At 41.2% G+C, this 13,198-nt stretch overlaps 1 protein-coding gene across 6 annotated transcripts in view; it reads left to right on the forward strand.

The window, feature by feature from the left end:
* Window positions 1-9,589: 9,589 nt before the first annotated feature.
* Window positions 9,590-13,198, forward strand: part of ATG4C (autophagy related 4C cysteine peptidase) — a 156,248-nt gene continuing 152,639 nt past the window's right edge. The window contains exons 1-2 of one of the 6 annotated variants that reach the window (XM_074380937.1): window positions 9,782-9,961; window positions 10,517-10,606. The gene's annotated coding sequence lies outside the window, so the exon portion shown is untranslated. Of the gene's footprint in view, window positions 9,736-9,781; window positions 10,010-10,516; window positions 10,607-13,198 lie in introns of those variants that run through there. The other 5 variants (XM_074380940.1, XM_074380939.1, XM_074380936.1 and 2 more) reach the window with 5 other exon arrangements.

A 13,198-nucleotide genomic window follows, 5' to 3' on the forward strand; every position in this document is an offset into this window, starting at 1 on the left:
ATTTTCTGTATTTGTGATATTTTGGTATTTGGGAGCCTTACTGACTCCGGGAGAGATGAGCCTTTTCAGGCTAGCTAATTCCTAAAGAAAGTAACAACTTGCCTAGGATCATGCCTTTCACATAAACCAACCAATCCAGCAGCTATTCACCTATCACCCATCTCCTTATCTAATTTTCACTCACAAGCCAATGTTTCCCCTGTCCTGAATCGTCCCAGAGCTGGGTACCAGGCAACTGGTGATAGCCCCTATAGCCCATAGCCTCCTGGAATCATTCAAACTAGCCAGTCCTAAACTGGTCACTCTGCCCTGCTTTGTCTTTACCATGGAAACTCCAAAAGAACTCTGGCCTAAATCTTCCCCTTGCTCTTGCCTTCTGCTACCTGACCCAAACCTGGTACTTCCCACGTGGTCCTGTGGGACATGCAGTGACCACCTCCCCGCCAGGACTTGTGAGTAGGATAAACTTCCTTTCCAGCCTTGTCCTCTTCTCCTGTGGTTGCACCGACTTTACCACAACATATTCATCAGCTGTATTCTTAGAACAAAGTGGTATCTCACTGTGGTTTTGATCTTTATTTCCCTGTTGATTAGTGATGTTAAGCATCTTTTCATCTGTTTATTGGCCATCTGTATATCTCATTTGGAGCAATGTCTTTTCAAGTCCTTTGCCTGTTTTTTAATTGGGCTGCTATCTTTTTGTTGTTGAGCTATAAGAGTTCTTTATTCTGAATATTAGATCCTTATCAGATACATAATTTGCAAAATTTTGTCCCACTCCGGACGTTGTCTTTTCACTGTCCTTTAATGCGTGAACATTTTCATTTTGAAGAAGCAAAATGAAACATGTTTCTTCTTCTTCTTTTTTTTAGAGACTAGGTCTTGCACTGTCAGCCAGGCTGAGTGCAGTGTTGATCATAGCTCATTGTAGTCTCAAACTCCTGGGCTCAAGCCATCCTCCTGCCTCAGCCTCCCGAGTAGTGGGGACTACAGGCATATGCCAGCATGCCCAGCTATTATTTTTTATTATTTTTTGTAGAGAGAGGGTCTTGCTATGTTGTCCAGGTTGATCTCAAACTCCTGGGCTCAAGCAGTCTCCCCACCTTGGCCTCCTCCCAGAGTGCTAGGATAACAGGTGTAAGCCACCATGCCTGGCATATGTATTTTTTATTTCTTGGTTGTTTTGGTATCATATTTAAGAAGCCATGACCAAAGTGAGGCCATGAAGATTGAATTGTATGTTTTCTTTTAAAAGTTTTATCATTTTAACTCTTACATTTATGTATTTGATCTATTTTAATTCAATTTTTGGACATTGTGCGAGGTAGGGTCCATCTTCATTCATTTGTCCCATCGCCATTTATTGAAGAGACCATTCTTTTCTTTTGTCATTGCATGGTTTTGGCATGTACTGCCTTTATTTATGCCATTTTTTTGTTTGCTTTTTTATTATTTTAGAGACAAGCTCTTGCTTTGTCACCCAGGCTGGAATTACAGGTGTGAGCCACTGCACCCTGCTGATTTGTTTGTGTGTGTTTGTAGTAAAATACACATAACATCAAGTTTACTGTTGGAATCATTTTTAAGTGTATAGTTCAGTTGCATTTAACTACATTCATATTATGCAGCCATCAATACCATCCATTTCTAGAACTCTTTTCATCATACAAATTGGAAACCCTGTACCCATTAAACAGTAACTCCCCATTCTCCACTCCCTCCAGCCCCTGACAATCACGATTCTACTTTCTATATCTATACATTTTACTACTTTAGGTACCTCATACAGGTGGAATCAGGCAGTATTTGTCTTTTCATAGCTGGCTTATTTCACTTAACAAAATGTGCTCAAAGTTTATCCATGCTTTACCATTCACCAGGCTAGGGTGAAGCTCAGATTTATACAGCATTTCTGTTCTGAGCCCTTGACTGGTGAATAATACTTCATATTCCATCCTCTTGGTTAGTTATCATCTTTCTTTTTGGGTTGTCGTCTGTGCCTTTCCCACAATGGAGTCACCTGATATTTTTTCCCTACAGATCTTTCCATTCGTTATTGGATGTTCTAATTTGCTCTATCCTCATTTTCCTCACAGAATTCTTGCTTTGCCTCCTGGTCTTAACGAATGCCGACTTTCCCCTGAAGATTTTGTTCCCCTGAAACCTTGAATTTATGTTTTTTGGTCTCCTTCGTTCGCAAATAACTGGGTCAATGATTGAGTTCCGCTCCCTTTTCATTCTCCAGTGCTGCATGGGAACCAGTATTCCTCTCCTCTTATGTTAAAACCCCATTCCTGGGCCGGGCGCGGTGGCTCAAGCCTGTAATCCCAGCACTTTGGGAGGCCGAGGCGGGTGGATCACAAGGTCAAGAGATCGAGACCATCCTGGTCAACATGGTGAAACCCCGTCTCTACTAAAAATACAAAAAATTAGCTGGGCATGGTGGCGCGTGCCTGTAATCCCAGCTACTCAGGAGGCTGAGGCAGGAGAATTGCCTGAACCCAGGAGGCGGAGGTTGCGGTGAGCCGAGATCGCGCCATTGCACTCCAGCCTGGGTAACAGGAGTGAAACTCCGTCTCAAAAAAAAAAAAAAAAAAAAAAAAAAAAAAAAAAAAAAAAACCATTCCTTTAACGGATTCCATGACATTTTCTGCTCTACCTGTGCTATCTCATATTGACTTCCTGGTTACTAGCCCATATCCCCATCCACCTGGCTTATAATCTTATCTAGGTTCATGGTTTCAGTTGTTGTCCTCTAATGTGATGACTTACAAAGCTTCACATTCAGCTCGAATCTTCCCCTTAAGCTCTGTATCTATCTATCTCTTGGGCATAGATAGATAGATATGTTGTATGGACAAATCTTAAGCATTCCTAACTCAACATGTGGAAAATTGAAAAGCCAGAAATGTGGGAGTCTCCCTTGATTCCTTCTCTCACTCACATTTCCTCTTGATTCTATTATCTTAATATTTCTGGCTAATAGTTTACTCTTCTCTCATCTCTACTGTTGGGACTTGGAAGATAACACTTGGCATGCTCAATACTTTGAAGAACATTAGAAGGGCTCAGAGGCAAAGCCTCTTTCTGACCTTCTCCTGTTCTTTCTTCTGCTTCCCTTTCTCCCCAAAGGAGGCCATAGAAACTAGAATTCCTTTTCCCCAAGGCAGGTCATAGGAACTAGAACTCCTCTCCCCCAAAGTTTGCCATAAAATCTAGAAATACTGGCCAGGTATGATGGCTCACACCTGTAATCCCAGCATTTTGGGAGGCTGAGGTGGGTGGATCACGAGGTCAGGAGTTCAAGACCAGCCTGGCCAAGATGGTGAAACCCCATCTCTGCTAAAAACACAAAAGTTAGCTGGGCATGGTGGTGGGCGCCTGTAATCCCAGCTACTTGGGAGGCTGAGGCAGAGAATTGCTTGAACCCAGGAGGCAGAGATTGCTGTGAGCTGAGATTGAACCACTGCTGGAGCCACTGCACTCCAGCCTAGGTGACAGAGTGAGACTTCGTCTCAAAAGAAAAAAAAAAAATCTAGAATAGTACTCGAACCTTTCCCCATCTTTCAATGTAAGAGCTGGCCTGATAGGAATTCTGTAACCTAACTTGTCTGAGATAAATCATAAGACCCTTACTCCAGAAGGAGTCCTGACCTATACCCAGGAGGGAGGAATGTCACACAAAGAGGGCAGGAAGAATCTGAACAGTCAGGCTCTGCTGGGTTTCCCCACTCAATCACTATTAGATCATTTCCTTTTTGTCTAATTGCACTTCTCCATGACTGTCCACTCTTCATCAAATCTAAGCATAAAAATGAGCAGTTTTCCCTGGGTCTTTGGGTCTTTATTTCAGAAGGGTCCTGTGTCACATAAAACTTCGATTAAATAAATTTGTTATGCTTTTCTTTTGTTAACCTGTCTTTTGTTATAGGAGTGTTGGCCATGACCCTTACGGTGGAGAGGAAAGGTATAATACCTTTAGGCCCCTAGACTACTTTATTTCAGATCTCTCCTTGTAAAAAACTGAATTATGAAAACAATCTCCCAACTGGTCTTATCAGCTCAATCGATTCTTCATACAGCAACTAGCAGACTAAAATGTCATCTAGTTATGTCACTCCTTAAATGGTTCTCTTCATATTTAGGTTAAAGTCTAAGAGTCTTATCATAACACACAGTCTTTTTTTTTGTTTTGTTTTGTTTTTGTTTTTGAGGCAGAGTTTCGCTCTGTCACCCAGGTTGGAGTGCAGTGGCGCGATCTCGGCTCACTGCAGCCTCCCCTCCCAGGTTTAAGCAACTCTCCTGCCTCAACCTCCCGAGTATCTGGGACTACAAGCACCCACCCCACCATACCCAGCTCGTTTTTGTATTTTTAGTAGAGACGGGGTTTCACCATGTTGGCCAGGCTGGTCTCAAATTCCTGACCTCAGGTGATCCACCCGCCTTGGCCTCCCGAAGTGCTGGGATTACAGGCAATGGCCACCGTGCCTGGCCTACAAAGTCTTTTTGTGAAATAGCTCCAGTTTGTCTCTCCTGACTTATATCATACTATTCACCCCCACTCTCAGGTTTTAGCTATGATGTATTTATGGGTTGTCCTAAACTGGCTGAACCTCCCTCTTCTACAGCTAGATAATTCTTATTTTTGCCATTTAAATCATCTTGGGAACTTTCTCCTCTAGCATCCTCACTCAATTTGAGAGTAACTGACCTTCTTCATTCTCTTAATATCTTGTCCTTACTTCTATTGTAACATTCATAACATTGTATTGAGGGACCATAAGCTCCTTACTGAATTCTGTCTATATTTCCAGGATCTAGTATAGTTGTGGGTGTTTAGTAAATGCTAGTTGTTATGAAGAGATCTCCTGCTGCATGGCTATGAAAGGAAAAAGAAGGCCGGGCGCGGTGGCTCAAGCCTGTAATCCCAGCACTTTGGGAGGCCGAGGCGGGTGGATCACGAGGTCGAAAGATCGAGACCATCCTGGTCAACATGGTGAAACCCCGTCTCTACTAAAAATACAAAAAAACTAGCTGGGCGTGGTGGCACGTGCCTGTAATCCCAGCTACTTAGGAGGCTGAGGCAGGAGAATTGCCTGAGCCCAGGAGGCGGAGGTTGCGGTGAGCCGAGATCACGCCATTGCACTCCAGCCTGGGTAACAAGAGTGAAACTCTGCCTCAAAAAAAAAAAAAAATAAAATAAAATAAATAATAATTTTTTAGCTTTTAGAAGTCTACAAGTTATTTGTTCCATCAAGGGTGAGTTCAATGTCGCTCAACATAATATTCTGAATGAAGCATTTATGGTATACATTTGTTTAATAGAATCTTCATCTTTTCCTGGTCCAGGAAGGAGATGGATAAAAAGTACACTTGATAGAAGTTAAGAAATAAAAGTTCCCTAACAAAAATCTGGAGCTGTATCACAATCAATGCTATTAGAGTGGCTGGTATGCTTTCAAAGTATATGCCCGGAATATGATGACATTTTAGAAAGAGCTTGACACTTAAGATAAATGTTACTTATCTATTACGTGTTTTATATAAGTACACTCACACACACACACAAATATATACAAGTACACACACACATACATACATACTAAGCAGTATGTGTATGTATAAATTGTTGCTTTCATGATTATTGAATATGACATTCTGATTAATTAAATATTCTGGTTTTAATAGTTATTTCATTATACAACTTAAATTACTAATTAAAAATATAAAGCACAAGTTAGAAAGAGCTTACATTAGGAGGCTGAGGCAGGAGAATTGCCTGAACCCAGGAGGCGGAGGTTGCAGTGAGCCGAGATCGCGCCATTGCACTCCAGCCTGGGTAACAAGAGTGAAACTCCGTCTCAAAAAAAAGAAAAAAAAAAAAAAAAAAAGAAAGAGCTTACATTAAAACTACACAGTATGAATGAGAAGAGAGTTTCGGGGCCTCAGTCATCACTGTGAATTTTTTTTTTTTTTTTAGGCAGAGTCATGCCCTGTTGCCCAGGCTGGAGCAGTGGCGTAATCTTGGCTTACTGCAACCTCTGCCTCCAGGGTTCTCGTGATTCTCCTGCCTCAGCCTCCTGAGTAGCTGGGATTACAGGAACATGCCACCATAGCTGGCTAATTTTTCTTATATTTTTAGTAGAGATGGAGTTTTACCATGTTGTTAGGCTGGTCTCAAACTCCTGACCTTAAGTGATTCACCCGCCTTGGCCTCCCAAAGTGCTGGGATTACAAGGAACATGCCACCACACCTGGCTAATTTTTCTTGCATTTTTAGTAGAGTCAGGGTTTCACCATGTTGTCCAGGCTGGTGTCGAACTCCTGACCCCAAGTGATCTGCCTGCCTCGGCCTCCCAAAGTGCTGGGATTACAGGCATGAGCCACTGCACCTGGGATAGTCATCACTGTGAACTTCCACAAACACTTATTGAGAGCCAGTTACTCTGTACAAAGTACTGTGCATAGAGCTGGGAGGGCACAGATGTTTAAAAAGCAGTTCCTGGCCGGGCGCGGTGGCTCAAGCCTGTAATCCCAGCACTTTGGGAGGCCGAGGCGGGTGGATCACGAGGTCGAGAGATTGAGACCATCCTGGTCAACATGGTGAAACCCTGTCTCTACTAAAAATACAAAAAAATTAGCTGGGCATGGTGGCGTGTGCCTGTAATCCCAGCTACTCAGGAGGCTGAGGCAGGAGAATTGCCTGAACCCAGGAGGCGGAGGTTGCGGTGAGCCGAGATCGTGCCATTGCACTCCAGCCTGGGTAACAAGAGCAAAACTCCGTCTCAAAAAAAAAAAAAAAAAAAAAGCAGTTCCTGCCTTTAAGAAGGTATATTAGCAATTATAAGTTTCAATTAACAAAATGTGTGAATGATCATTAAACGTCAGTGTTATACGTATTGTACTTTGTTTTCTATTCTGATAAAGCTCACATATGCTTTTAATTTCCTTTTAAATCTTAACTGATTTTCAAAACTATCAGTGTTTCATAAACAGCTCATAGTGACCAGAGTGCCTGTCCTTAGTAGCACTCATCATATTTTTGTTGAACTAAAATGAATGAACAGTTTCTTCAGTTTTAACTCCTGCATGGTTGTCAATTGGCTGAATTGGAAAGTGAAAGATTTAGAGGAGAGAATGTTCTGAGTGCTGCAGCTGCAAGAATCTCTTTAAAAAACATAAAGTCTATCACATAAATTATGTACTCTTTAAGCTCTCATGTTCATTTACACAATTGATCACTGAAACGACTTTAGAAATATGTGCGTCAAATATTTAGCATTTTTTAAAGCTTTCTTAATAACATCACTAATAAGTGGATGCAATTTTGTGTTTACAGCAAACACCTATAAATATCAGATAACCTAATTATAGTTTATCAACTTCATCTCTGAATCATTTCAGTGGAAATGTCCTCTCTCACTGCATTCATATTGTTTCGGTGCATGAGCAAGGAAAACAGCAGATTATTTTCCATGATCATAGATTTTAAATATTTACTTGCTAGCGCTGCATAATTTAAAGCACTAGAGTTGGAAAGCAGTTTGTATGATAGCTAATGCCATGTCAGTGTTGGAGAATATAGTTTCCTCCTGTGACTTCTGTGTGAAGTTGAGAAAAGGAAGGATACTGTGCTCCCTTTTTTTAACCAATTAAAATTTGTTGTGGTAAATCCACAGGAAACCCAAGTCTGTAGTATACACACAATTTACTTTTGTATAATTACACAGTTATTTTAAGAATCCAAGCATTATTTCTGATGGCCTGTTAACCACAACACCAAAAATAAAATATATTCATTCTTGCAACCCAGGTCTTTATGAAAGTTACAAAAAGGCATCTAGATTCTCTCTCTCCTAAAAAAGAAATCAGAACAGTGTTTGGGGATTTCAAAACATGAAATCACAAGCTATGGAATCACATAAGAAAACTGCTTTGTTTGCTCACTCTAATAAGTGTGCCATTTGTGATCTTATACCCCTTGTTTTGTTATTTAGTTGTCCAAATCATGAATAAAAAATAAATAGATCCAGTTACCTGTTTTTGTGAGAATAAAAAAAAAAAAAATTAAACCACCAAACACATTACTAAACTGAAAAAATTGCAAGTTTAATTTTGAACTTTTTAACTCTTCAGTCTTGAAGGTTTTCATTCCCATGTGGTTTCATAGTCCAGTAGTATAGACGGTTCATATTTTATTTCTAGTTTTCAGTATAATTTTCTATGTAATTCAGAAGCATGTCTGGTAGTCCTTGCTCCAACAAGATCTGCGGTACTGTAAAACTGCATGGGATTACATTTTGTAGTAACTTAGTATTTCTCTTGACATCATTTAGGAGTAAAGATAAACATTTCCACTTGATTTATTTTTATTTTTTCTTTTTTGGATGGGGTCTTGCTCTCTCCCTCAGGCTGGAGTGCAGTGGCACAATCTTGGCTCACTGAAACCTCCGCCTCCCGGGTTCAAGGGATTCTCCTGCCTCAGTCTTCTTAGTAGTTGAGACTACAGGCACGTGCCACTATGCCTAGCTAATATTTTTTGTTTTTAATAAAGACCAGGTTTCACCATGTTGGCCTGGCTGGTCAACATGGTGAAACCTGGTCTTTATTAAAAACTAAAGTGCTGGGATTACAGGCGTGAGCCACTGCGCCTGGCCCAAAAATTTCCACGTTATAAAAAGCATTTTTAGACCTTAGACCACCCCCCCCCTTTTTTTTTCCCCCACAAACCCTCCCTCCGTCGTTCAGGCTTAAGTACAGTGGTGCGATCTCGCTCACTGCAACCTTCGCCTGCCGGGTGCAAGCGAGTCTTCTACCTCAGCCTCTTGAGTAGCTGGAATTACAGGCGCCCACCGCCACGTCCGGGTAACTTTTCTAGTTTTTTAATAGAGATGGGCTTTCACCATGTTGGCCAGGTTGGTCTCGAACTCCTGATCTCGAGCGATCCACCCGCCTCGGTCTCCCAAAGTGCTGGGATTATAGACGCGGCCCATCGCGCTCGGCTGTCCTGTTTTATAGCTTGAAAATAATCTGAATATGGAAAATAAGTGCACATATCCCTTGATGTTTTATAAGTAACCTAAAGTCCTAACTATGGCCTAGCTTAGAGCTCCTTCACAACAGGGTAAGAAGGCATTTTATTTATTTATTTATTTTGAGACCGAGTTTTGTGCTTGTTACCCAGGCTGGAGTGCAATGGCACGATCTCGGCTCACCGCAACCTCTGCCTCCTGGGTTCAGGCAATTCTCCTGCCTCAGGCTCCTGAGTAGCTGGGATTACAGGCACGTGCCACCATGCCCAGCTAATTTTTTGTATTTTTAGTAGAGACGGGGTTTCACCATGTTGACCAGGATGGTCTCGATCTCTTGACCTCGTGATCCACCCGCCTCGGCCACCCAAAGTGCTGGGATTACAGGCGTGAGCCACCGCGCCCGGCCTTGCTTTTTATTTTTTTAATCAAAGTGGGGCTTAGAGTCTATCTTGCTCCGGGGTGCGAGGAAGAAGGACGCAATGCATGCTGGTTCTTGCAGTTCCTGCGCCAGAGGCAAGGGCTGCATGGCCTGCTGGTAGTTGAAGTCCAAGTGCTCAACAGGACTTTATGGCAGCCATAATGTAGTTTGTCTATCTGAGAAGACAGTTCTCACGGATGGATACTTTCTCTTGGTTCTGCGCTTGCTCGATTGGCGGATTAGCGGGACGGGGGCGCGGACAGGCGGGAAAAAGGGATGGCTAAAGTAAGCGCGGTAGAGACCTCTACGCTGCCGCTATCGCTGCTGCCTAACGCAAGGCCTTCGTATGCCGGAAGTGGCTGATCTTATGGATTTGAAGGGGAGGCGGTTCCTCTTACTACGGTGGCCGGGGTGCTCAAAGTACCTGTAGCTGCGGCGCTGAGGTTGGAGCGTCTGCGTGTGTGCGGGCTGCTTTTGTGGTGGCTGCTGCGAGAGCTGGAGCACTTCCCGGGTTGGTGGCTCCTACACATTTTTACAGTTCTCCAGTCCTTCTGTTTCGGTGAGGGATCGGCTTGAGGCTAGGAGAGTCGAGAAGGTTGGGACTTAGTGTCTTTGGTCCCCGAATGACCAGGTTTCTTGGGGTCCGCCTTCAGTGAAGATCCTGTGGCCAACCAGCTGGGTTCTCTGAGGGTTTTGGCGCCTCCCTTGTCTCTCCTTTCTAGTGTCATTTGTCTTTTGACTCTTCCTCGCTCTGTCCTGGGTTCCAGAGATAAACCGTAAGCCTAACTGTGGGCATCTGTTCCTCCTTTCCTCGTGGGTTTCTTAGATGTTCCAGGCAAGACCTTTCCCCCTGATCTATAGCATCCATTTGATCCTTCCTCATACCCCGCTGCTCTCTCTGTCGGCCTTGTTTAGAAAATAAAAAAAGGAGGAAAAAAACCCTGGATCCCCACGATGTCTCTGTTCCCATTCCTAGCCTCTTTCTCCCTTTTTGGTGTTTGTTACTGTTTCAAACCGTAACACACTACCTTGCATATATTAATGCCTTTCCATCCAAATTACTTAGGAGTTTTCTTCTGTTTTCCTGCTTGGACCGTATGTCCCCAGTGGGTTTTTGGCAATGATTTTGTGTCGGTTGATGGCAGAAAGAGACAAGGTAATGATCTTTCCTTCTTGTTTGCTTGTGACTTGTAATTAGATTATGAGTCATTGAAAGTACCCAGAGGGATTGGAAAGGCTTTGAAAGGTGAAGTCTATGTATTTTGTGAGTTTCAAATTGATAAAGCTTCTTCTCTGAACAGAGAAGAGTTTCTAATTAGTCCAGTAGTCTGAAACTATATTGAATTATCAGTTAATTCGCTATAAAATTTTTAGAATCGCATGTCAAAAAGTGGCCAATCTAAGGAATTGTGTAATTTAGTAAAAAGACACCAAAAGCCATTTAATTAATGCTCTTCTTCTTTATAATAGGATGCAAGTATTTGGAAAAATGTATTTATGGTCATTGGTTATGAAGTATTTCTAGATATTTTGATAGTTCTTGTGAACAGCATTCTGTTCACTAATGTTTTATAAAAAGGCAGAAATTGTCTGACTTTCTGGGGAACCACGTAACTTAAATGAGTTTGCAGCTTTTCTCTTCTGATTATTGCACTAAAGAGGTTCTTATACTGAGATTATTATTTTTTAAGCAATCAAATATGCTCTACATATGTCAGTAAAGTATAAATATTAATACTGGTACAATGTTAAATTGGGATTATTCCTAATTAATGCACAAAATGCTGAAATGGTTTCAGCCATGCTTAAGATTTGGGGCTAAATATATTTCAGAATAAATTTACTCATAATTTTTTATTGAAAAAATAAGCTAGACATTACTCAGTCTTTTAATATTTTTCCTGCGATTTTGTTCATTTAGTAGGCACTTAGTGACTACTTGTTACTCTTTAATTATTGTCCCCAAATCACCAAAACCTTTATTGTAAGAGTCTCCTCTAAAAAAACGAGAGTATCCTCTTGTGCTCAGCTCTGCATAGAGGTTTTTAAAGCATTAGCTCAGTTATACCAACTAAGTAAGCTATTGAGTATTATTTACATTTAGCATATAAAAAAACTGAAGCTTGAAGAATTTAAGGAATTTAGTTCTTTTTGACTCTTCCTACCATACAACAGCTGCAAGGATTTGTGCGCTATCCTGGAATATATAAAGAGCATTAAATCAACACATGCTTACTGAGCAGACACCCTTCAAGTTACTGGGGATATAGCAGTGAACAAGAAACAGAAATCCCTGCTCTTAGGGAGCTTATACTCCGGCAGAATGTATGAGATGTAGACTTTGCCTTCAAGAAGCAGAAAATATAGTCAATATATATTCGATTTTATGTGAGTGTCTTAGAATGTTAAAAGGTGAGAAGAGAGATAACTAGGGAATGTTTCATGAAGAAGATGAGATTTAATCTGGACTTTAATTAGTGGTTAGGGATTGGTAGGTAGAAATTAGGACACTGTCTCAAAAAGACAAAAAAGTAAAAATCTGTGATGTAAAATAATTGGTGAGCCTTATAAAGCACTTTACTTTTATTTTTCAGACTATTTACAAATTATAATCTTTGACATACATTCAGTCATTTAGCCTTTATTTATTAACTGGGCACTCTTGTAGGCCACAGTGGTATAGTAGTGAATAAATATGGTCCTTATCCTCATAGAATTTACTGTCTACCAGAGGAGGCAGACAGGAATTAAATAGTCAAAGAAATTTAAAGTTACAACTATGGTAAATGCTGTTAAAAAAGGACTTGATGTTACACAGTGGACGAACTGATGATGGAGGGGATAAGAGTGGGAATGGGGAGAGGCTAGTTAGGAGATTGTTGGAGTAGCCCATTGAGAGTTGATCTTTTGGACAAGGTGGTAACAGTAAGAGAGAGAGAAGTGGTTGGATTCGAGAGGTGTTCAGGAGGTGGAACTAGGTGATGGATTAGATATAGAAGGTGAGAGAGAAGAAGATATCATTGGCTGATCATAGGTTTTTGGCTTATGTAACTGGAAAGATTGTTGCACCATTCACAGAGGACTAGGTTTGGGAAACATGCTTTATTAGTATTTTTTGTTGTTGTAGCAGTGTTTAAGGTTAATTTCATAGTTATTTTTTTACCCTTTTGTGTCATTGTTTCAGTTTTGTATATTTGAGTAATAACTATGCCTGAAATATGTTTTTTTGGTATCATTTTTTTCTTGATCGAGCAGGGGTGAAGTTCTAAATGAAAGCGTCTGGAAATATGTTGGTCTGTGTTTTGAATCTATCTGTAATGTATTAAACCATATATATGAATAGGTAACTGAATAATGCAGTTATATATCATCTTTATTTTCACATGAGATTTGGCAGTAAATTGGCATCTGGTTAAATTCTGACTTCATTTGGTACATACATAATTGTGCATTAGGGAAAAAATACATGCTTTTGATTTTTCTTTGAAATGCTTCATTCATGTAATTTTTTTTTTTTGAGACGGAGTTTCACTCTTGTTACCCAGGCTGGAGTGCAATGGCGCGATCTCGGCTCACCGCAACCTCCGCCTCCTGGGTTCAAGCAATTCTCCTGCCTCGGCCTCCTGAGTAGCTGGGATTACAGGCACGTGCCACCATGCCCAGCTAATTTTTTGTATTTTTAGTAGAGACGGGGTTTCACCATCGTTGACCAGGATGGTCTCGATCTCTCGACCTCGTGATCCACCCG

The sequence above is a fragment of the Saimiri boliviensis genome, chromosome 11 (genome assembly GCF_048565385.1).
Source record: "Saimiri boliviensis isolate mSaiBol1 chromosome 11, mSaiBol1.pri, whole genome shotgun sequence".
Taxonomy (NCBI): Eukaryota; Metazoa; Chordata; class Mammalia; order Primates; family Cebidae; genus Saimiri; species Saimiri boliviensis.